The 26,706-nt window shown below is 38.5% G+C and overlaps 1 protein-coding gene and 1 long non-coding RNA gene across 6 annotated transcripts in view; one reads left to right on the top strand and one right to left on the bottom strand.

The window, feature by feature from the left end:
• Positions 1-26,706, bottom strand: part of LOC137073435 (zeta-sarcoglycan) — a 438,962-nt gene that overhangs the window by 211,050 nt on the left and 201,206 nt on the right. The window lies entirely within an intron of this gene.
• LOC137073436 (uncharacterized) lies at positions 16,796-19,261 on the top strand. The gene is made up of 3 exons (XR_010904783.1): positions 16,796-17,500; positions 18,896-19,041; positions 19,151-19,261. It is a non-coding gene; the product is annotated as an uncharacterized lncRNA (long non-coding RNA).

Below are 26,706 nucleotides of genomic sequence, written 5' to 3'. Positions count from 1 at the left end.
TTATTTATTTTTTTGCATGATTTGAGTGTTTAAAATACAACATTTATGGTTTAAGACATGAATTTTAACCATAAGCTGGGTGAACAGCTTTGTATAATTTGATGCTTCCCCAATCAAATAGATAGGAGCTGCCCAAGAGCTGTTTCAAAGATGGCCGCCGAGTGAAATGACTTGCCTTAAATGGAATGCGATGATACTAGTGTAATGTAAATTTCAGCATTAGCATAGTATGAAAATGCTGTGCATGCACAGCCAAAATTTAGATAACTGTGCATAAGTTGTTTGCTCAGTTGGGCGCATGAGCCTTGAACTTTAGAAGCTCGCATTGATAGACATTTTTATGAGAGAATCAAACAAGTATGCAGACATTTTAATCTCTCATAACTCCTGGAGATAAATGGCACATACTCTTGACAAATGTGAAACTCTCCAGTGTGTCCACTATCAAATGGAGTATACAATGAAAGTAGACTGGGTAAACCCAGCCTGATCAGCTGGTGATTTGATTTTGCCCTGCAACTCAACCTGGAAACCAGTACAATAATTTCTACTGCTTCTGTTACACTTTTGCGGGAACCAATCACAGACTGGCTTATCCACTTGGCATGCTATTGATGATAGAGCAAGGTGACGGATAGAGAAATGATGGGTCCTTGCCTGTTGATCACGCCTCTTTTGGTCTGATTGGTTGAATGATTCAAGGCCCTGATATACTTTTGATAAAGTAATTTTTTGCAGCAATATACTGTTAACAAACATCTCTGCACCGCCCTCGCCGCTGAGAGCGACGTCTGCATAAACATTTACATTTACATTTAATCATTTAGCAGACGCTTTTATCCAAAGCGACTTACAAAAAAAAGGGGAGAGCAATAAAAGCAACGAAAAACAAACAAGGCCAACAACCTGTAAGAGCTGTAAGAAGTTAATTAGCACAGTAACAGTTTTATTTTTTTTTTGGAAAAACAAACAAAATTTAATGGATAGTTAAGTGCTATTCTTTATTGGTCAGGCGCAATTGGAAGAGATGTGTCTTAAGATGTTTTTTTAAAAATTTCTACAGACTCGGCAGCACGAATTGAGATCGGCAGGTCATTCCACCAGGTGGGAACGGTCCAGGAAAATGTCCGTAAGAGCGATTTCATGCCTCTTTGGGATGGAACCACGAGGCGTCGCTCACTCGCAGAACACAATCTTCTGGAGGGTGTGTAAGTCTGAACAAGCGAGTTTAGGTATATTGGTGCAGAGCCAGTGAACATGTGCTGTGCGTCATACTCTCAAAAACAAAATAAACACGCAACAATCACAGTGGTAAGAAAGCAGGAGTTGTGAAAGCATCTGATCACAGCAATCTGTTTATGTTTGCACAAGCCCTACAATTCAACGGCATCGTGTCGACAGATGAGATATTTAAAATTACACTGCATGACAGTTTGATTACAAAGAAGGCCTATACTTGAGACTTTATATTATATAGATCTGGCTGTGTGAGACTATAATTTAAATTAATCCCTTTTCTTTGCATGACACATTGACATTCCAGTACAGAATATTTTGGCACTGTCCTGAACATTGTATATGCATTTGTTTCATGGGTCATAAAACGGAAGAGAGACACACCTAAAACTCACATTCGTTGAATTTCCCGGCAAAAACGCCCCAAGTCCTTCACAACAATTAGTTTATATGCTTGCAAAGTCTGGGAAGGTCTTGTTTTTTAAGCCACACATTGGCAATATAAGAAAACAATTCATAAATGCAAATTCTTACATATTGCCTCTTTAATGCTACACATTAATTAGCATTTTCATGCAAGGAAAATTTTGCTCTGATTAAATTATGTATGACATCATTGGATTATTACTATAGCCATTCCCTTAAAAAGCTTCAGTGTAGTCTGTTAATTTTTGGAAGTAGTCTGTAGGAAAGCTAACTACTAATTGCTTGATTATTTGTATCTAAATTATCAGTAAAATATTTAACTAAAACAAAACAAAAAATGTAGCTGGTAGCTTGGCAAGAAAGAGTTAAAAATGATCTTCATCAACATGATAAATGATTCAAGAGAAACCATATTGCTCTATCAAGTTTTCTATTTCATTAGTTTATCAGTTTATCTATGTAATAAGCAAAACAAATGTCAATTGTTACCCTGACATGCAGCAGAGTAGCAATGGGCATATTGTCTGCTTTTACACAACATTGCATTAAATCAATCTGGAATGCACATCATCATCGTGTATGCTGTCATCGCATAAGTGATTTGAATGTGTGCACGTGTGTGTATGCCTCTATATCTGATGTGTGTATTAAGACCCTCGAGCATGTGAATATGCATGTACGTGATTTCTCCAATCGTGAAAACGGTGATTGCTGCTTATTTATGATAATGCAATATTCGTGCCCTTCAGAAGAAGCAGGTCAAATCCTCTTTGCACCAATGATGAAGACACACACACCTCCCACACCGTGAAATTACATAAAACATGCAATATGACAAAATCAAATATACATAATGGGATTTTTCCCATGGGGTTGATGTTATGGTGATGAAAAGGACAAGCGTGTCATCAAGTCACCCGTTTAACAAATAATATTCTTAACTCTTTCACCACCAGCATTTATATAATTTTCAGAAAGTTTCATGACCCCCAGTATATTTTGTTGTATGAAAATCTTAACATGTAAAAATAGAAAAGTTTTATTCTAGCTTCATTTTTTTTATCAACACTTAAATGTGAGTAAGTTCCACAAAAAAGCTAAAATTTAAGGCAAACATATGAGAAAATCACGATTTTGTCAAAGACTCCATGGATCGGATACAGAACCATAATCAAAACAGATGGAGTACATCGAGTCCATCAACACCCCAAAAGCTTGATGATCGTGTTATTGTGCTATCACTTCTTCTTCACATTTCATTTGACCTGGAGATGTGTAATAGCTGTACTACAGTGAAAACACGGAAAGCCCAAAAATTCAGTCAATTGTGGGGAAGTGTTGTCTCATAAATTATGCAAAATTCTTTCAAAAAAGGAAAAGTGTATAATAATAATTTAAAGAGTGATCAAATGATTTACAGTAAATGCACAAATAGGAAATGCTTTCCAACACACATATCTCTCTCACTCACACAAACACTAGCATCAATCAGCAGTTGGTTGCGTGATATGATCTATTCATTTGCTTTTGTTTTATATTCTCATTATGCCACACTATTAATGAACACAAACATTGCATGCTGTGTTATGCAAATAGACCCTAACTCTCCCCACCTCTAATAGTTTGTTCTCATTTAAGGGGGCCAGAGGTCACTCTCTTCTTGTATCGGCAACACCATCTGACAAGGGGGCTCGACCTGCTGTTGTCTTACAAATGAAGAGAGAGAAAAGCTCAGCCGGAGGAACGGCATTCTCTTTAATTAAAGTTACAATTTGATTATCGATCAAAATTGCCATTTATGAAATTTACACGCACAGGTGTAAAAGTTGAAAACAAGACTTTTTCACTTCTTTTTTTAAAATCTTTTTTTTCTTCTGTTTCTTATATTTATTTATTTCATCCCCTCCCCCAATTTTATAGCATCAAAAACAGAAAAAAAATCTACTGTATGAAACATTAAACTCATAACTAATGAATTCCCATAAAGAAGATGATGTATTCAATAATATATGTTACATACATTAAAGGAAAACAACAGGAAATTGGTCAGTTTTATAATGCAGCAGCTACACTTTTCAATTGAAATATTGGAAAAACTGAACATGCTTGTGCTTTACTTCAAGAAAAGTTATACATTATACAAAATGTTATATAAGTTATATATTTGTATTTAAGTTATACACAAAAAAACCTTCAACTATATTATAATTATAAAAGATTTAATTACATGTTGTTATCATAGAATACATTAAATCCATTGCTAATACTCACTAATGTTTGTGGTGCATTTTGTTTTCCTTCTAAATATATAACTTTCTGGTGGATGATGTGGGCAAAGGATAAATGGTAGGAAGTGAAAGTGAGGACATGAATATTGAAATTGAAATGTACAACAGTGCCAGTGAGTGTGCTTGCCATACACCAGTGATAGGTGGAAAGAACCCCCCCCACACACACACACACACACACACACATACACACATACACACACACACACAAATGTCGTGTTTCCATGTCTTATGGGGACTTTCCATAGGCGTAATGGATTTCATACTACAAACTGTACATCCTATCCCCTTACACTGCCCCTGCCCCTAAACCTACCCATCACAGGAAACATTCTGCATTTTTACTTTCTCAAAAAAACTCCTTCTGTGTGATTTATAAGATGTTTTCCTCATGGGGACCTAAAAATGTCCCCACAAGGACAAGGATTTCGGATATTGCCATCTTTGTGGGGACAATTTGTCCCCATAACGTAAGGATTACCAGGCCCCACACACACACACACACACACACACACACACACACACACACACACACACACGTATATATTACCAGTCAAAAGTGTGGACACTTATCCACTTGGCATGCTATTGATGATAGAACAGGATGACAGATAGAGAAATGATGGGTCGTTGCCTGTTGCCTCCCATTCTATTTGAAGGGATATTGCGTCCAAATGTATATTGGCTAACATTAATTAAGTGAAGATTAATGTACAATGTTAATGCAATGATCATAATGCAAGTCAAGTTCTGTGCATCTACACTACAAGACCGATTTTAGCAGCATTCTGAATGGAATTGTACTGTGTGATTTATAGATTAAGTAGGCTATTTCAAATGGATTGCCTTCTGGGGGTTTCGACTAGTAGACCTGTCAGTTACAAAATTTCCATTTAAACACTATGGGGCACTGTGGGGCACATCCCTAATGCAAACCAAATTAGTGAAATAATTTAAAATTCACTCATATGTTCAGTTAATTGTGGTATTATTATTAAACATCATTTTGATTAAAAATCATTTAAATTTACATTTAATATTTTATACAATATATTAAGACACATTTGATGGGGAATTGAAAATGTAGACACTGTAGCAAGGATCCAAATATACAATATTAAATACAGTATGAAATAAAGGCTGTCACTTCTCACTCATGGTTGAGCTCTATAATAATTTGGTCCATGAAGCTGTTTTAATTGTTTGTACACAATGTCCACAAACTCTGCATTTCACTCCCTAATGTCCCACTTTCTCCATACAGCACACGACAAGTTGTGTTTTACATTCTGTGGAACTACACAACAGGAGAAAGGGACAGATGGAGAGAGAGAAACTTCCTACTGCTTCCTCATCTTTGAATTAATAGAGCAACAGGACATCAAACCCACTTGCAGCTATGGGATAAAAGACAGATTCACTCCCCAGTCAGTTATCAACGCTATGTGGATTGTAGGAAACTGCACTAATAATGTCCAGCAACGCAGTCATGGTCCCTAATTAAAACACTTCCTAGTGGGAGTACACATGATTGGGACAGAGAAAGACAACCACGATGAGAGACAGACAGAGAGCGGGATGGATTATTGAGGGCCCAGGGACACATAAAGTGGTGGAGCCACAGCTGGAGCGTTAATGCTGCCAGGAAGAGACGTGAAATATGAAAAAGACAAACTGGGGAAAGTTGGAGCAGAATAGAAACATGAGGTGTATGTGTGTATATGCACCATACAATAAATAAATAAATATACACACTACATATATACATACATACTCTGGTAAATATAATCAAAAATATGATCAAAGATGGCTGTAAAAATAAATCGTCCCCGGTTACGACTGTAACCTTAGTTCCCTGAGAACAGGGAACGAGACGCTGCGTCACTTTGCCATGCCTCGGGGCCTGCCTGCGCACAGTCCCTTCAGACGAAAAAGCTGGTGTCATGTTTGCAAGGCGCCCTTATATACTTCCTGGTCGCACCTCATAGGCTGTCGCCGGTCAAAAGGATTGCTGTGGTTCGATAGTAGCTCAGACACCGGTCACGCTGGAGGCGTTCCCCCCGTAGCATCAAGCTGACGCAGCTCGAGTTCCCTTTCGAAAGGGTACTGCATTGTTTATCCTTTTGATCTTTCTTTCAAACAAGTCGCAAAAATCTAACCTTTCACTGAAGCAAAAATGAAAGTGAGGGTAAAATCACATTATGAATTTCTCCAAAACATGTTGGTCATAATTGGCACCCTTTTATTAAATCATTTCTGTAACCTCATTTTGGCAAGATAACAGCTCTGAGTCTTCTCCTATAAAGCCTGATGATTCAACACATTCTCACACCCAACTCGTCACATATGGACGCTTGACCCGGACCCCTTGTCGTCACTTTTCAACGAACTGGGCGTACCTTTATCGTCAATTTTCGACGCGCTGGGTGCTCCATTCATTTCAATGAGAAACCTTTGGTGTCATACACAGACGCACTGGGAATGGGAATATTATCGTCATGGTGAAATTTATTAATCAGCAAGCATAATTTAATTTACATTTATTTTATTTACGCTCTTTAGACACATTTTAACATGATTTCATTTACATTTATTTTATTTACGCTATTTAGACACATTTTAACATGATTTAATTTACATTTATTTTATTTACGCTATTTAGACACACTTTAACATGTAACCCAACCCCACCCCATCCCTAAACCAACCCATTTGTGTGAAGTGAAATTGCATTGGCTCTCGTATGTCTTGTGACCAATTGCGTCATTACGTCAGCATTGATTGTAAAATGTCATTGGCTCTCCTGTGTCTTGTGACCGATTGCGTCATGTTTAAGAGTCTTTTGAATTATTTGAATGAGATATGAATGAGTTCGTTTACGGGGCAGCGGGATCATCATTTCAGCGATTAAAACATTAAGATCAACTCTGTTCTTCACATGAAGACATCGTATGACTTCAGAAGACTTGGAATGCAACATGAGCTAATACTTTTATACTGCTTTGGTCAGATTTTGCAATAAATACTTGTGACTGTCCATTTATTTGCCTGGTATGTGTTTTATATTGTTAAGATGTGGGTAGGTTTAGGGTAGGAGTTGGGTTAGTTGCTCCAAAATATAAAAGTAGCCTTTAAATATTAATAAAATCATGTCTGCTTTTACAACCGCAAATAATTAAATGCGTCTGTGTATGACGCCAAAGGTTTCTCATTGAAATGAATGGAGCACCCAGCGCATCGAAAATTGACGATAAAGGTACGCCCAGTTCGTTGAAAAGTGACGACAAGGGGTCCTGGTCAAGCGTCCATATGTGACGAGTTGGGTGTGAGAATGTGTTGGATGATTTTGGAGAAAACCTGACAATAGATCAGAAAACATTCCTCCATACAGAATCTCTCCAGATCATTCAGATTCACAGAGCTATGCTGGTGCTTCTCTTCAGTTCAGAAGATCCAACCATGGTCCGTTATAAGATTTCTAGCAGAGGCTGTCAGGTTTTGATTGGTATTTGCAACAATTCAAGATGTCTCTGACCTCCACCATTAAAAAATAGGCCCACAACATTACAGATTCAGAGGTATATTTAATCCATTCAAGCGTGAGTTTTAAAGGCGACCATTATTTAGAACGTAACACTTTATTTTAGCTGTGTAATATGATACAACACAGTCACAATAGTGCTGTATAACTGATGCTTTTATTTCATTTTTCCTTTGTATTAAACATTTTTACAAATTTGTTATCTATAGCATGAAATATTTCATATTCTAATTGCCAAATGTTTTTTGTTGTTTAAATACCTTTATAATGACTGTGTTAGTTGAATTACAGTATATGCGCGATAGGTGCCACCATTTTAGTGTTCTGCAGTTCAGATAATCAAATCTTTTGGATTTAGAACATGTGAATTCATCCACTCCTCGTGAAATACTTGATTGTAAGTGGCTGGGAGAAGACTACACTGAAGAATACACTTTAAAGTTACTTACACAATGTGATGTGATATGAATAAAACATGTCTAATTATAATGGAAAGGATTATTAGTGCCAATACCGTAGATATCAGTGTGTATTTTCCAGCCTAAATGTATTGTTTTTTCTGGTACTTAAGTGTATTTAAATGTCTGAAACCTAAAATAAACATTACACAGTTAAAAACACTGAATAATTGCCCCTAAAAGAGCTGAGCGCACCCGTCCCTGGCTCAGCGCCAGTCAACACGCGGAAGCCCATTTAAATTTTGCAGTTTATCACATGATGCACAGAATGTTTCTCATCACACCGGTGTGATGGTACATTTTCATGTTTATAGTCACCCTGGTGGGTTACAAAATGTAAATATTTATGGGAATATAGTTCATAGATATTTTACTCATAAAAGATTCTAGGGGTGTCAATAATTTGGGCCAACGTGTTTTGGAGAAAAACGTTTATTTCATAATGTGATTTTTTTTTTTCCACTTTCAACTATTTTACTACTATTTCTATGAGCCTCTTTGCCACTGGCATTGTAGATATGTGTGAGTGTGTGTTTATCTGAATGTGTGTGGTGTACAAGGGCAGCAGATGTGTTGATAAATGTGCTGCCATCAAGGCTAAAGTATGATGTGTCATTGAAAGCATAGTGATCAGATGTCTCTCTCTCTCTCTCTCTCTCTCTCTCTCTCTCTCTCTCTCTCTCTCTCTCTCTCTCTCTCTCTCTCTGTTGAAGGAATATCCAGTTGCTTACAGAGTCATTTTAACTACGCCTGTTGATCACGCCTCTTGTGGTCTGATTGGTGAAAGGACTGCCGATTGTGTGCAGAGTCATTTGAATTATGCCCGTTGATCATGCCCCTTGTGCAGTAGAAAGACTCCCCAGACCAATGTTCAGTCTTAAAAGATTGAGCTTGGTCTGGTGATAGCCAGACAAATTATTTTATGTAATCTTAATTAAATCTTAGACATTTGAAATTCACTATCTGCTGTCTAAAAACATAAAGCACATGATGGAATGCTTTATTTACATACCAATCCCTGTATTTGTACCGAAGAAACAGCCACACAGCCACAAAACTGATTTGTTCACTGTAGGTGATCTTCATTAAATAATGTAGCCCGTTAACAATAGAGTACTAGATCCTGTTTGGACAATTTCAGTGCATTTGAAGGCCATTAGAGCCCCGCGCTATGTGTGGAAGAAATCACTAATGAACAGAGCATTATATTAGTCTCTTAATAACCGTGTGTCTATCTGTGTAGCAGCTAGTCCCACTGCAGTCATTTGCTGCCATTTTCTCGCCTACAGAAGCAGCCCCGCTTCACAATAACTCTTCTTCATGATAGGTTCTTGTCAAACAGGAGGCTTCCCCCTATTCAAATAAATGGCTGTGTCCCACCAGAGGTAGAGCACAGGCCTCAGATCAGAAAAATGGCTTCGGCATACATTCAGAGCTCTGTTGGTGTCCTTTTAGTGTGCAGCGGAGCTGGAATGGACGTTAAGAGGCTGCTGGCTCCCCTCAGCATTTGCGTGATGACCTTGATGGGTCAATGGAACGAGAAGTGTGTAATCGGCAGCGGTTTTTAGTGAATCTCGGCACACAATGAGCTGTTTAATTCGCAGGCAAAGAAAGACGTGCGTGAGGAGATGCAATGTATGATAGAGAGAAAGAATGAGAGAAATATGTAGAAAAGGGAGAAGAGAGAATGTGACTATGTGTGCTGTGGGGGTGGGGGGTGATGGGGGATTAAACTGCAGATGCAGTTATTGATTTCAGCCCTACAGTGTGTTTGCCATTGTAAAAACGCAAGGACACTTCATAGGCCAAACTGATCATACTGACCGACCTCTTTCATATACACACACGCACGCACGCACGCACGCACGCACACACACACACACACACACACACACACACACACACACACACACACACACACACACACACACACACACACACACACACCTAAAGGATTATTAGGAACACCATACTAATACTGTGTTTGACCCCCTTTCACCTTCAGAACTGCCTTAATTCTACGTGGCATTGATTCAACAAGGTGATGAAATATTTTTTAGAAATGTTGGCCCATATTGATAGGATAGCATCTTGCAGTCAATGGAGATTTGTGGGATGCACATCCAGGGCATGAAGCTCCCATTCCACCACATCCCAAAGATGCCCTATTTGGTTAAGACCTGGCTGTGGGGCCATTTTAGTACAGTGAACTTATTGTCATGTTCAAGAAACCATTTTGAAATGATTCGAGCTTTGTGACATGGTGCATTATCCTGCTGGAAGTAGCCATCAGAGGATGGGTACATGGTGGTCATAAAGGAATGGACACGGTCAGAAACAATGCCTAGGTAGGCCGTGGCTTTTAAATGATGCCTAACTGGCACTAAGGGGTCTAAAGTGTACCAAGAAAACATCCCCCACACCATTACACCACCACCACCAGCCTGCACAATGGTAACGAGGCATGGTATGATGGGTTCATGTTCTTATTCTGTTTATGACAAATTCTGACTCTACCATCTGAATATCTCAACAGAAATCGAGACTCATCAGACCAGGCAACATTTTTCCAGTCTTCAACTGTCCAGTTTTGGTGAGCTTGTGCAAATTTTAGCCTATTTTTCCTATTTGTAGTGGAGATGAGTGGTTCCCGGTGGGGTCTCCTGCTGTTGTAGCCCATCTGACTCAAGGTTGTGCATGTTAAGTTTCACAAATGCTTTGCTGCATACCTTGGTTGTGACGAGTGGTTATTTCAGTCAAAGTTGCTCTTCTATCAGCTTGAATCAGTCAGCCCATTCTCCTTTGACCTCTAGCATCAACAAGGCACTTTCGCCCACAGGATACTGGATGTCTTTCCCTTTTCACACCATTCTTTGTAAACCCTAGAAATGGTTGTGTGTGAAAATCCCAGCAACTGAGAAGATTGTGAAATACTCAGACCAGCCCGTCTGGCACCAACAACCATGTTACGCTCAAAATTGCTTAAATCACCTTTCTTTCCCATTCTGACATTCAGTTTGGAGTTCAGCAGTCTTGACCAGGACCACACCCCTAAATGCATTGAAGCAACTGTGCAATGTGATTAATTGATTAGATAATTGCATTAATGGGAAATTAAATAGGTGTTCCTAATAATCCTTTAGGTGAGTGTATATGTGTGTTTTTATGACCAGATTGTGGTGTTGTAGTGTATTGTGTAGTGTAAAGCTTTAAATAAAACACATATACACACGTACAAACACACAATACGTGTGCAATGAAACTAGACTATGACCCAGCAAATGTAAGCACATGCCAGACCTGTCACAACACTCTCACACACACACACACACACACACACACACACACACACACACACACACACACAAACACAGGAGATTTGGTGAAACGTGGCAGGTGGCACTTGTGTGAGACTGGTGTTAATGGCTCACCTGGCACAAGACACCCCCCCCCACACACACACACACACACACACACAGAGAGAGAGAGAGAGAGAGAGAGAGAGAGAGAGAGAGAGAGAGAGAGAGAGAGAGAGAGAGAGAGAGAGAGAGAGAGAGAGAGAGAGAGAGAGAGAGAGAGGTGGTGGGATGCCAGCTGTTACCCTGGCGACCTGCATGGCTGCAAGTATCCATGAAAAGAGAGTGATACCAAAAGACGTTGTGTGTGTATGTGTGTCTGCAGGTGGGATGGGCCGCCCGAAGGGGAAGCCATGGCAGGCATACTAATCACACTCAGAAATTGAACTGGAGATCAGTATACGATACTAGCCAGAGATGACAAACAACTTCAAATCAAATTCAATGCACAACCAATGAACATTCACAAAGACAGACAATACTCAGGAACATTTGGCTCCTATATGGAGCTGCAGGAGGATTCACTCTTAGGATTGTTTAGAGGTTGCTCACTCATAGTTCAATAAACCTAATGGAGTTCTCAGTTACTGTATGTTTCATTAAAGTATCAAGAAGATTTAGCTAAAATCACTCAGCTAAAATAACAGCAAAAGAGAATGACATACAATAGCATTGCGTGACAACCAATTAATGTACGTAAAGCCAGAGAGATTGCGAGTGTGATATTGCTTTTAAACAACAACTCAGTGAACAAGAACATATTGAGGGACTTATATTTCACTTGTCTGTTTTTACTCCACCATTGGAAATAAATCTACAACAGAATTGTTTTGCGTCTCTGAGCAACACAGTTGTATTTTGTTCTTGAATAAAATCACTGTTGAACAAATCGGTTAAATGATTCAATGACCATAAGAGCTGACACCTCTGCTGTGGACAGTTGCATAAACATAGTGAGTAAAGGGACAACTTTTTTGAGCAATGTTGGCTTGTCATGTCAAAATCTGTGGATTATTATAAGCAAGAGGCTAGCTCTAGACTAGCTCTGGTTGCTTACTAATGACATATAGAAACACAGCTCCCCAAAAGTATAAGTATATATATATATATATATAGCTGTGTATGTATATGTTGCACCTTTTATTGAAAGTAATCTAGCTTCATTTACTAGATTAGCACCCGTATAATAGCTGGATTTGTGATGTTTGAGTTGAGGGAAACTCAATAAAGGGATGTTGGAAAGTTTTTGTTTTTTTTGAAAATTAAGACTTCAGATGCAAAAACCTAGCCTGACAAGCCAGACCCATATCAAGATGTTTGGTCTGGAAACTCACCATAGACAGGGCTCAATCCGAGGGGCGGGATAAACAGTTGTCTTTCAAACTCCCTCTGCACGCAATTGGATAGCGCTACACCAACCAGAGCAACGAAGGTGAAGTGGAGCTAGTTGACAGATTAAACATTCACCGTATCCGGTCGGCTAAACTCCGAACACATCTTCCATTTTTAAGAATGACTTTGCACAAGCTCACAAAAATTGGACAGTTGAAGACTGGAAACATTTTGCCTGGTCTGATGAGTCTCGATTTCTGTTGAGATATTCAGATGGTAGAGTCAGAATTTGTAATAAACAGAATAAGAACATGAACCCATACTACCATGCCTTGTTCAGTGCCATTCTTTGTTCTTTTCTCAGAGAAAAGCTTAACTCCAAGTCTTCCAGAGCCGCAAAGCTGATTCGAAAGACCGCCGCCGTTCGCCAGTTTCTGTGTTTACTAGAAGCACGCAAACGCAACTCGGCCATCGTCATTATGGCCCGGCCCGTCGACTCTATACACGATGTGATTGGCCCGTCCAGATTTTGAGGAATACAGCTCAGAAGGGTATTGAGAGTTCCTAGACGACACTTGCGGGCAGATTAAATTTGCTGCCGCTAGGGTGCGTCTAGATTTCTAGGCTAGCAAAAACCTGCAAAAAGCAAAACAAAACAAAACAAAATTTTAATTTAGAATTTTTTTACAATTTTATTATTTTATTTGTATCAGTCTCGATGATATGATTTGTGTCTTCTGATTGGTTTCTGTGGGCTTTTACTGCCAAAGGGATGTGGCGTTTAGTGGTTTCTGCCAACAAACAGGTATTTCCTAATGGGCGGATACTGGGAAATACCATTAATGGATTTGAAGCTAAAGTATTTAATGAATGTATACTAAGTTCAGCGAGAATTCACTCAGTATCCTCTAAATTTTGACGGAGGTGGCTTTGGCTGATTTTGCATCTGAGCTCTTCAAATACGCTTTATTTTTATAATTATATAGTTTCAAATAAACTACATAGTTTACAATAGTTTCAAATAAACTACATATGAAACCTTCAAGAACTAGTCTGGCCAACTGGCAGTTAGACAAGGGGTAATCAGTTTTACTTTTCAGATTCTCAATCTTTGTAAATCACATAAAAAGGCACATGTTAAAGAAGAAATTACATGATTTACTAATCTAGGCATCTTTATGAAACTATGTATCGAGATATATGGAAAACGAAGGGATGATATGCTAGTACAGGTGATGCTAGTGGTGTGGAAATGAATTAAATGTATTGTTTGTGATTTTTATTTTCTGTAGGTCATACATAATATGATAGATCCTGTTATGTTTAGATCTTAGAGATGGTAACAATACGTTTGCAGTTATTTAGGTTATGCACGACCAATTGCCTTGTATAAATATAGGCTATAGTTTAGCTTTACTGTACATGCTGTTTTTTCTTCACAAAAATCAAGCTCATGGCTCAGGGCAACTAATCTGTTTACAACTTTGCACTCAAACACGCACACTGAAAATTGGACAGCATCCACAGACAACAGCATGTAACATCTGGCCAGCAGCAGGTCGGCGCATCCAAACATGCAGCTGTGCCTGTGTATACAAGTGTATGTGTGCGTTTGAGAATATACAGAAGATGTGGCGTTAAGCTTCAGATCTTTTTAAATACGATCCGCGAGGCTCCACCGGAGAGGCACGACTCTGTGTACTTACGCTAATTAACCATGAGCACTAGAGATGAATAACCCCCAGGACCATGCTGGTTTTTATAAGACTCTATATCAGTGGAGGAAAACAACGCAGCTGTTTATGAGTTTTAATTCCATTTATTTATGGATAAAGGATCCTCCTAAGAAAATGGATATAATGTAAACAGAACATTGTTTACGCTTTAATCCAACTTTCTATTTTATGTCAATCCCCAGTCACAAGCAATGTCAGACTGTTTGATCAATGCCTTTTTCCCAAGGAACCTTAGAAACCATATGAAAAGTAAGGGTTTGTGAATGGCAGTTTTTTTAGTTGATGTGAATGCAGTTTTTGATTAGCATTTAGTCCCTGCTGGTAAGTGTTGCAAATACACCATTCTTTTGCAAATTGAGGCTCTTAAAGGCAGATAATTGGCATAGTTTGCTGTTTTTACCCCGTATCCAGAGAAGTCACCCATGAGATTGCACACTTTGCAGGCATAATATATGTGACCCTGGACCACAATTCAAAAGTTGCAAAGGTATATTTGTGGGTCAAAACTATATATTTTTCTTGTATGCAAAAAATATATATTAAATAAAGATCATGTTCCATGACTACGTTTTGTTCATTTCCTACTGTAAATATCTAAAATATTATTATTAGTAATATGAGGATGGCGTTATTTCCCTGTCAAATGTCGAGAGCGCGTTATTGTCGCGCAAAAGTACATTAACTCTTTCCCCGCCAGCGTTTTAAAAAAAAAAGTTGCCAGCCACCACCAGGGTTTTTGACAATTTTCACAAAAATTTAATAGCCCATAGAATATTTTGTTTATTGAATATCTGAGCATGCAATATATCAAAATAAAGAGCTGACCCTCTTCTTTAAAAAAAAAATAAATAAATAAAAAACGTTTTTTCTAGCTTCATGGATTCCTTTTTTATCAACACTTGAATATGGGTAGGTTTCATTAAAAAAAAGCAAAATTTTGAACAAAAAGCTGAGAAAAATCACATTTTTGCGAAAGACCAGGTTGTGTTTCCAGGTCAGATTCAGAGCGACGATCAAACGCAGATGGAGGAGATCGAGTCCATCAACACTCCTAATGCTTGCACAGTCATGTAGCTCGTCCTGGGTCCACATTTCATTCAGTAACATTAGGCAGTTTTGATTCATATGCTGTTTATTGATGATGATCAGGTTATTTTCATATGCATATAATTACATGCGATTGTTCGTTTCACTGCGTCTTACTTGCGTGTGTTTTGATCAGGAGATTCAGTACTCTCATTCAGAAGATGTGCAATAGCGGAAACCCAGAAAATTCCTTTACTAGCCTGGAAGTGTGGTTTTTTTTTTTTCGGGGGGGGGGGGGGGGGGTATTAGCTGATTGCATTATTGTGTCCTTGTTACCACTGTGCAGGCTGGTGGTGGTGGTGTAATGGTGTGGGGGATGTTTTCTTGGCATACTTTAGGGCCCTTCGTGCCAAATGGGCATTGTTTAAATGCCACTGCCTACCTGAGCATTGTTTCGGACCATGTCCATCCCTTTATTTTCACCATGTACCCGTCCTCTGATGGCTACTTCCAGCAGGATAATGCACCATGCCACGCAGCTCAAATCATTTCAAATTGGTTTCGTGAACATGACAATGAGTTCACTGTACTAAAATGGCCCCTACAGTCACCAGATCTCAACCCAATAGAGCATCTTTGGGATGTGGTGGAATGGGAGCTTCCTGTCCTGGATGTGCATCCCACAAATCTCCATCAACTACAGTACAAGATGCTATCCTATCAATTTGGGCCAACGTTTCTAAAGAATGCTTTCAGCACCTTGTTGAATCAATGCCATGTAGAATTAAGGCAGTTCTGAAGGCGAAAGGGGGTCAAACACAGTATTAGTATGGTGTTCCTTATAATCCTTTAGGTGAGTATGGATACACACACACACACACACACACACACACACACACACACACACACACACATTTGCACACTATTGATGAACAACACTTTTTTGCAGTGTGATAAAGAGCTTCAACTTGGGATGAAAAGAATTTATAAATTTACCAGAGCAACCAGAGGGGTCCTGAATAAGGGTGCAGAGAGATTCAAAAATATATCTAGAAATTGACTTGCATTGAGTCACGCAAGTGTAAAAACGGCCTGAAAAAGATGGTTGTCGGTTCTGATCTATTCTCTTTTGAGCAGATTCCACAAATCAGACAAAAATAAGACATTTTGTGTGCCACATGGTGAAGATTCACATCCATTCTGTTTTACATCTGATTGTAAAACGATCCTCCCTGTTTAGAAATGGGATGAGAGCGTACCAGAGGGCCATAAACGCTAACGAACAACGCATGTAAAGACTTTGGCTCAGAGTGCCAGTGTGAGGCATTTATCACCAAATGCTGTCTGTAACAGTCCAATAAATGATGAATGATGGAAGGAGGCTCTCACAGCACCTGCTCCCCTCATAACAATGGCAACGGATTAGAACAGGGTTGAGGAAAATGGCAAAACCTGTAAGCTAGCGGGCCGAGACAGAGGTATTGCAACAGAAAGAGAAAAAGAGTGGGCAACAATAGGACGATGACGAAAGAGAGTAAGCCCATCTGTTGCTACAAAGGCGTCCCAAATGCCGCTCCATGGATGATATTTACATGAGCTTATATCGGGTCCGGCTCATTCCCAATATGCATCTACGAGCAAGCAGCTCTACCGGAGCAAAACACGGTAGCAACACAGCCAGAAATGCTATGTAAATAACAATACAGCAGTAATAGGTCAGTTGGGTCAGAGAAAGCTGGTGTTTCCATGGAAATGACAGAACAGAGAGTCCGCCGTATTGAACACGTAAGCACTTAACTCAAACTCATAAACTCAACACAAACTTTTACTTTTCAGCACTCGAGCCCCCACAGGAGCGATGCAGCTCCTCATTAATAACTAATTACGAGCACTAGAGAAACAGCTCGAGACATTACGTGGCCAACACTCAAGCTAATCAGCATTCAGACAGGGTGGCTCAGGAATACGCCTGAAGCCACTCAGGCATTCACGGATTGGTTCGTAGCGTATCCAGGGCAGTTCCAACTACAGGCTGGGGAATATGCTTTTCGGTTTGTCATGGAGGGCTTTTGACAGGACCATGGAGAGTTTTAACTTTTAGGTAAAATTACACATATCCTTATGAAAACAAAGTGTTCTTGTAAGTTTCTTGGCGCAAGACAAAATGTATTAGACAAGGTTTTAAAAGAGTATAATCTAGCATGGCACATCCTTGGGCTTCTAAACAGGCACTTGTTTTAAGGCCTTTGTATGTTTGTTTGAAGAACCAGTGGGATCCTTGTAATGTGTTTTCATGCAAATGGGAGGGAAAGCCTGTGTAGAAAAAAACCCTGTGCGTTTCTGTCTGCTTGCTATGTGTTCTGTTGTTTCCTTCCTCCAGAGGAGTTTGGGAGCATATGGACCAGTTCATTAGAACTAATGTGCTATAATAGTACGTTGCTCACGAGGTTTTTGCACAAAGCGTTGCCAGTGATAACAAAGCAATCATTTCTAACAAGCCACATTAGCATAGAATCAGCTGTGAAAACCCCAGCGGTGAGCTAGTCATCCCTGCTTTCTAAAGAAAAGACGTAATTCGGAAGGTAAAAATATCAAACGTTAAAGGTGCAGATTCTCTCATCTTCGTGTTTCATTCCCTCACTTGGTTACAATGGTCAATTTACACAATGTATCCATCTCAGGTGATGTGAACAATATAATTTTTCTTATGTTTCAAGGGAGAGTTAAACCAAAAATGAACTCACTTTTCTGTCTGTCCAACCCTGTATGCATTTATTTCTTCTGCAGAAGAAAAAAATAATATGTAAATTTTTTCTTCTTCTTTTTTTCCCCCATATTCCATACAATTAAATGTTTTGACCCCACTGACTTTTACTGCATTTTCATTTTTGGGTAAACTATCCCTAAATTCACAGGGGTCCAATGGTTTGTAGTAGGGCTGCAACAATAAATTCTAAATAAAACTATATGGGGTTTTTTTGTGTTTTTTTTTTTTTAGATTTTCAAAAAGTCTGTGTGTTTCAGACTGGTTTTCTATAATAAAAGCTTAATGGTTTAATGTTTGAAAGTGAAGAAAATAAGACGGACATAAATATTTGTATTTAAAGTTTACATTTGTCCTAATCGTAATTCTCAATCCCTATTTTGAATTGCTGGTTTGTAATCTTATCGTACTGAATGTTTCTTGGTGATCATCATTTGTAAACTATTTAGCATATTTAGCATTAGCAACAACAAATAGCCTGTCGTTTCTCATGTGACTTTTTAACACACCGTTAATCTTTGCTCTATGAACACCTCATAAGGTAGTAAATCGGTATCCACATAAAATGCCAGTTATGTGCCTTCGGGATGCTCATGCTTCATTTTTGTTGTCACAGTTCCTCTAAAGCTAAAGGAAGTGATGGAAACCAGCCTGTTCACAATGCCCGATCCTCCCTTGGCTTTTTGACTGCTGTTAACTTGCTCTGACAGGGTTGCTTTGCTCTCTGTGCAGGTCTCTCACTCGCCACTTCCTCATCCAAGCCTGAGTGCCTTTACAGCCACGAGGAACCTGTTCTTTTTGAATCGCCACACGTGAATGATCACCAGCATTACACAGGCAGTGCAGGACTTTCTGGAGGTACATCTGAGAAAAGAAAGGTAGTGATGAGTGATAGATTTACTCCATTATGTTCTGCTCTAGGTCGAGTGTGAGAATAGTCTGATATTATCCCTGCTCATCCTTAAAATAACTACGAGATCCCCACAGGATACTGCAGCACTGGATAGGAGACTGACAGAACGAAGTAGATAAAGAGGAAGAACAAGATGCAGTGAAGAAACTTCATACTGTAGTATACTACAATATACTCACCTAAAGGATTATTAGGGACACCTGTTCAATTTCTCATTAATGCAATTATCTAATCAATTAATCACATGGCAGTTGGTTCGATGCATTTATGGGTGTGGTCCTGGTCAAGACAATCTCCTGAACTCCAAACTGAATGTCAGAATGGGAAAGAAAGGTGATTTAAGAAATGTTGAGCGTGACATGGTTGTTGGTGCCAGACGGGCCGTTCTGAGTATTTTACAATCTGCTCAGTTACTGGGATTTTCACGTACAACCATTTCTAGGGTTAACAAAGAATGGTGTGGAAAGGGAAAAACATCCAGTAGGCGGCAGTCCTGTGGGCAAAAATGCCTTGTTGATGCTAGAGGTCAAAGAAGAATGGGCTGACTGATTCAAGCTGATAGAAGAGCAACTTTGACTGAAATAACCACTCGTTGCAACCGAGGTATGCAGAAAAGCATTTGTGAAACCACAACACGCACAACCTTGAGTCAGATGGGCTACAACAGCAGGAGACCCCACCGGGAACCACTCATCTCCTCTACAAATAGGAAAAAGAGGCTATAATTTGCACAAGCTCACCAAAATTGGACAGTTGAAGACTGGAAAAATGTTGCCTGGTCTGATGATTCTCGAATTCTGTTGAGACATTCAGTTGGTAGAGTCAGAATTTGGCGTAAACAGAATGAGAACATGGATCCATCATGCCTTGTTACCACTGTGCAGGCTGCTGGTGGTGGTGTAATGGTGTGGGGAATGTTTTCTTGGCATACTTGAGAAGCCTTAGTGCCAATTGGAATTGCAATGCCACGTAGAATTAAGGCAGTTCTGAAGGTGAAGGGGGTCAAACACAGTATTAGTATAGTGTTCCTAATAATCCTATAGGTGAGTGTATAGTAGAGAGAACCGCACATTTTTGTTGTGTTATTATTCCTTTGTCCAAACAAAATCATACATAAGCTGACCCAACTGAAACATTCTTTAGAAAATGTCATTGGATTTGGAGAATTCAGCTCAACTTGGTTAACCAAGGCTATATGTATTTGACATCTGTGGCTTTTCATATGACTTGGTTGTATATGAGCAATTCATTTAAAGCAACTAAAGATGCTTTTTATTTGCCTTTTACCTTTTTTTGTTGTACATTTATTATACATAATAAAAGCTTATAAGGATCCATTTATTCAATAAAATATAGAGTAAAAGGTCTAATATTGTGAAATATTTCAAAATGTGATGTGAAGGCAAGGCTGAATTTTCAGCAGCTATTACTCCAGTCTTTAGTGGCATTTAGTTTTCAAGAAACATTTACTTTTTTTCTGGATTATTTGATGAATACAAAGGTCCATTTTTTTTTTTTTAACACTATAAAATTGCTGTACTGTCACTTTTGATCAGTTAAATTAATCATAGCTGTATTAAAGTATTAATTTCTTTAAAAAAAGAACAGTAGTGCAATATACATATTTTAATATTAAAACATACAAATGTGTATATGATTTATAGAGTTTTTAAAGTGAGTGGTTCTGTATTTATGAACATTTATTTAAAATGAAATGTATTTATGTATACATTTATTTATTTATACTGTAAATAAGGACATAAGTACTGGAAAGTCTAATGCCAGGTTTATCATGGCAATGTACAATTTTATGCAGTGATACTTTTTTTGTTTGTTTGTTTGTTTTGTTTTTGATCACATTATATATACAGTATAATCTAGGCTTTTTCAGATTCCCCCAAAAGGATGTCAATACATCCCTAGAGTGACACTTTGGTGGCGCATCAATGACCTGGTCTGGACCCAACCGAGATTCCAAGATCAGTGAGGCGTGGCTCTGATACTCCACTTGATCACATTCACCTGTGGCAATGGATAATGATTTGAAGCCAGATGAGAGCTGAAGACATGCAGCCTGGGAAAATCTGCTGTCAACCTGCAATTCTCCATATACATGCTTGAGCCATTTTGCAGTGATTATACAGAGTTGATGGGGCCATCCGGAAAGACACAAGGGGAGAGGGAGAGGGAGGGGCAGCTGGATCCCTGCTGAGTGAATTCTAATCAAGCCGACCCTTAATCACTAGGTGTGAATGAGGAGTGGGTTTCGTTAAAAGATGAGCACTCTTACTACTATTGCACAGGGATTGATTGCAGAAGAGATTTACAGCCGCACCAAAGCACCTTTTTACTCGTACCCCTCCATAAACCACAGCAGAGCCGCTGAAAAGCCATAGCAACGAAGCCCAGCACGTACGCAGTTCCCAACGACTGCAGCTCCGACTGGGGAAGAAGAGGATCAGAGCGCATGAGAGAGAGCGAGAGAGAGGGAAACTGGAGGAATACACACAACGAAGAGTTTGCAAAGGAAGCCAGCAATTAACTGTAGCAAAAAGGGATGCACTTACTTTCGTCCAAATGCTTTGCGATTCGTTTTGATGATGTCTTGCTGAACATTTTGTATGTCCCGATTTTCCCAGCCCATGAATAAATGATAAGTCCGCTTTTATAGATATACATCAACAGATTCATGACAGCAGTTGTACAGAAGAGCAAAACCGAATCCAGGAGGACTGGGAAGGTGATGTATACTCATAATGAATTCAGCGTCTAACAAGATAAACATTCTTTGAGGATCACGCATGAACACTTACTGCATACTAGAGTCCTTTAAAGATAATGAATTACACTGCGCACAGATTAACAACTCTCTCCTGGTCTCAACTCTGCCTTAAATCTATTGATATCCTATAAGAACACACATGAACCATCAGCAGACCCCTGTTTCAAAAGGATATTTCACGAGTTCAGCTGTGAGTTGAACTCATGAGCAAGTCTTTCAGAATAGTTAAGAGAACTAAATCACCCGATTCACTGAAATAGAACGATTTATTCACAAATCAGATATTGCTACTTCTCTTGTGCACGTTCATCAAGTAGACAAGAAAAGCTCCTTCTTACTTTTTTGTACGATCCAAAGTCCCTTTAAGACGAGTCATTTCGCTCGGTGGCCATCTTTGAAATGCCTCTCAGGCATGCAAGTGAAGCTCCCATCTCTTTGAATAAGTTCTCCAAGTTCTCCACATTCTCCAAGACTCTTCGCCAAGCTTAAGATTCCATTTCTTATATGAAATCACCAAGGGAATCTGACAACAGCTGTTAAACATAAATTGTGTTTCTAAAAGCTCAAATCATGACAAAAAACAAACAAAAAAAAACCCAGAGAACAATGCCTGTTTCTATAACAATCAGTATAACAACCTGTTTCTATAACAATCTTCTAACGGCAGCTGCAGTAATACAATGACTTCACTAATCACCTATTGGCTCTTTTCATTTAGAAGGCGAGGCTTATTCACCACATTGGGTGTTGCACTTTCTCCCATATAAGTAATCAGAGTGTACCGTCATCCTAAATATAAAATCTTTATCTTCTTGCTTAGTGTTTTTATTTTATCTTTATTTTTTGTACGATTCTATGGAAGCCTGTTTCCGCCACTAAATAAAAAAATAAAAAGAGTAATTGTGACTTTTTATCTCAGAATTTTTTACTTTTTTTCCTCACAATTGCAAGATTAAAAAAAGTCACAATTCAGACTTTTTTTCTCACAATCGTGAGATTTAAAATCAGTATTCTGAGATACAAACTCGCAATTGTTTGATATAAAGTCACAATTCAGACTTTTTTTCTCTCAAAATTGCAAGTTACAGAGTCAGAATTCTGAGATATAAACTCGCAATTGCATGATATATTTTTTTCTCAGTCAGAATTGTGACTTTTTAACTCACAATAGTGTGAGGAAAAAGTCTAAATTCTGAGATAAAAAGTCGCAATTACACTTTTTACTTTTATTTTATTTAGTGGCGGAAGCAGGCTTCCATATGATTCACATACTAGTATATGAAAACGCCACCTCATAAAATAGTTGTTTTCCTGTGAGACTGTGTAGATACTTTTCTCATGAACTCGAGAAGAGCTCTTTTATGAGTCCAATTCATCAATGAATCTTTTCAAACCGATTTTTGTAAAGTGAATCAATAGATTCATTGAAACGATTTGACTGATAAAAGAACCATAAAGCACAAATGGGATATAATACTTCTCCCATGAACTCTCATTTAAGAGCCAATATGTCAAGATCTTCTTCACAGAAAAGCTATTGTATTGGTCACTATTATGATACATATATTCTTTTTTTTCTTCTAGTCTTTCTTTTTAGGGGCTTAACTCAGTCCCCCGATCACTTTCCAAAAAGTGGCCAAGATATTCTTCAAAAATTAATCTTATCTTTTTCCACAGAAGTCAGAATTTCATTTCGGGGGTGAACTATTTCTTTAACTCCGAAGGATGCAGCAGAGAAACTCTGATGTATTTTTGATTACCTGGCACACTGAAGTTAAAGTTCCACCACTATGGCCATTTGTCGAGGGAGGCTGCTATCACTATGGTAACTGTAATGGAGGAAGAAGTACTAATTTGCAGGTTTTTACATATCATTCATCCATAGCATACCTCTCCAGACGCTCATGCCTCCCTCGTGCCCATACACTAGATGCCTACAAATGTGCAAAGGCATTTTTCAGCCTGAGAGGAATCTGAAAATTAGGCCCCACTTTTGAGGCATCCAAAGAAAGCCTGATCCGACTGATTGCTGTGTGGCTGTCTAATGCGCCTGACTCGTCAGTGGCTAGATATTCAACCCTTCGCACAGACACAAGTGCCTGTCAGGATCTGAGGATGACTGATCATAAAAAGAGAGCCAGAAGATAGGGAAGAAAAAAAAGTAGGGACGGAATTGAAATGGCGCTAGTTATTGAAGTTCACTCACGACTGAAGTACTGTATCTAGCCTTGCTTCGTGAATTAAGCTCCTTCCTCTCACTGATGACTTGGGTTTATATATATCTAAGCACTTTTTAAGCCTGCTTGACTGATTGGAAAGCTTTGGGAATGACAATTAACCTCGGCTGTAAAGTTATATTTTATCTAGATGGTGTAGCGATGGCCCTACTGGAGTAAATGAACCTTAGCCACGCTCTCCTTTGTCTAGGAGCCATATTATCCCCTCTATGTGGAGTAAAGGGTAATTAGAGTTAATGTTGAAGAGTAGATTCTCCATTCACACACCACTGTAATGATACCATAGTCAAACTGTCAGGGAATTTATACATGGCTATTCACATTGACTAATGACATCGGCCCGCAAGAATCAATGAAGGCCTTGTGAACTGGGATGAGGTTCGTTCCTTGCGGTTGGTGACTCAGTTTTCTTTTTTTCTTTGAATTTACAAGAAGAGGAACTAATGAACATTTTAATAAGCATGTAGTCCACTTATATGATAGATACGTAGTTTACTTTGTGGTAATGTGTGACACCTGATCAATAGGGTATGTGTCTAATGAAAATGTCATGTAAATTGTTAATTTAGCTTTGTACCACAGTAATTAATGACTATATTGATAATTAGCATCTAGTTGATGCCATACAAAACAAGCCCTTTGATCCAGCTTAATGGCCGTTATGCAATTTAGCGAACACTTCATCTGTTGTAGCACGTCTGATAGTAACAGGAAACTATATCAGGCTAAGTGGATGACATGGTATCGTCCCATATGCATAGTAAGACCACACAAACACTTGTGATATAAATAACAGTATGTCAACCTACACCGGAAAAAAAAAAATGTATTGAAATGAATACAGCAGAAATAGGCCTACTTTTTGCACTGAAAACATCAAACAATTGTTGTATTCAATTCAAGCAGGTAGAGATGAAAAATATAACTTTAAGGTACTGTAAATATTACTTAGGGTTCAAATTTGTAAATAATACATTAATATTCATCAGCAGTTTTGAGTACATTTCACATAATTAAGTAAAATCTACATAGCTTCACACTGTTGGTGCTCCCAGCATGCACCCGGGCATGAATAATTAATAAGGCCACATGTTTTCACTGTTTGCCACTTTCAATGTTGCTGTTGATTTTGTCATGTTTAGTATCTTGCTGTTTTATGATGTCTAGAGTTTAAAATTATCCTTTCGTGCTCAAAAATTAGCAATTGATTGTTACAGTTTTTGTGCCTTGGGTACCAAGCATGGTGTGTATGTGTGTGTGGCAGAGATTTTTGTTTTGTTTGGTTTTTTAGAGTGTGTAGAGAAATGCGTCTAAAAAAAAAAAAAAAAAAAAAACTTAATCTAAACCTCTACTCAGTGGTGTAAAGTAACAAATTACAAATACTCTCGTTACTGTAATTGAGTATTTTTTCTCAGGAATTGTACTTTTTAAGTAGTTTAAAAACAGTGTACTTTTACTCTTACTCTAGTACATTTTAAGTGCTGTATCTGTACTTTTACTGCTCTATTTTCCCTAAATCTGCCGTCGCTATATTATGTTTATTTATTTTTTCCTGTCAACTAGTAATGGTACGTTCGTGAACGAATCGTTCTTTTTGAACGAATCTTTTAGGTGAACGAATCGTTCTCATTCATGTAGTCTATTGACTCCCTCCACCGGAGCGTGGCGCTATTAGCAGCGAGCGCATGAGCAGCCCTGTGGACTATTTCATTCTGTCAAAGAATGAAAAAACCTCAAGCCAATAGCGTTCGAGTACGAGATGTGACGGAGCATGTGATTTGTTGAATTCAGAGAACGAATACGCCCTTTACTGACTCTGAAAGAGAAATCTCATGAACGAATTGATTTGGTACATGTTGTTCGAAATGAACGAAATGAACAGGTTGTTGAAGGATACTGATAGCGAACAGCTCGGCTCGTGTAGGTGGCATATTTTCAGCAAAGAAAGAAATGTACACTTTACCACTGGCCAGTTCGTTCACGAACAAAATCTCTCTCTCTTTCAGACTCAAAACAGCGACTCGGTCAGTGAAGTTCATTCAGTAGCTCAGAATGCTTTTTACTGACGGGACACACAAGATCTATTTAACCATACTGTCACATGTTTTATTTTTTTACAGTTTTTAGAGAATTGACATGACTCAAACGTAATGAAGAAAACGGTTCAAACATAAAATTAAAATACAAACACACTTTACTCTGTAGTAATCGTTTAAACATCAACCTGCATTATTACACTGCTTTCATTACAGTGGTAAAGTGTACATTTCTTTCTTTGCTGAAAATATGCCACTTACACGAGCCAAGCTGTTCGCTATCAGTATCCTTCAACGACCTGTTCATTTCGTTCATTTCGAACAACATGTACCAAATCAATTCGTTGATGAGATTTCTCTTTCAGAGTCAGTAAAGGGCGTATTCCATTAGGCATTAACCGATCGTCACTGCTAGATTTTGTTTAGATTTCGTTTAACATGTAAATGCATTATTCTGCTTATTTTGTGTTTTATTCTGTGTCATCATATTTAAGAGCATATTTTAATATAATGTGTTCTCGCATGGCGATTTAAAATTGTAGTCCATGTATATAGCAAATAACTATTATAAAATA

The sequence above is a fragment of the Pseudorasbora parva genome, chromosome 4, assembly GCF_024679245.1.
Source record: "Pseudorasbora parva isolate DD20220531a chromosome 4, ASM2467924v1, whole genome shotgun sequence".
Classification (NCBI taxonomy): domain Eukaryota; kingdom Metazoa; phylum Chordata; class Actinopteri; order Cypriniformes; family Gobionidae; genus Pseudorasbora; species Pseudorasbora parva.
The sequence above is the reverse complement of the archived record's forward strand: the minus strand, read 5'-3'. Positions and strand labels throughout refer to the sequence as shown.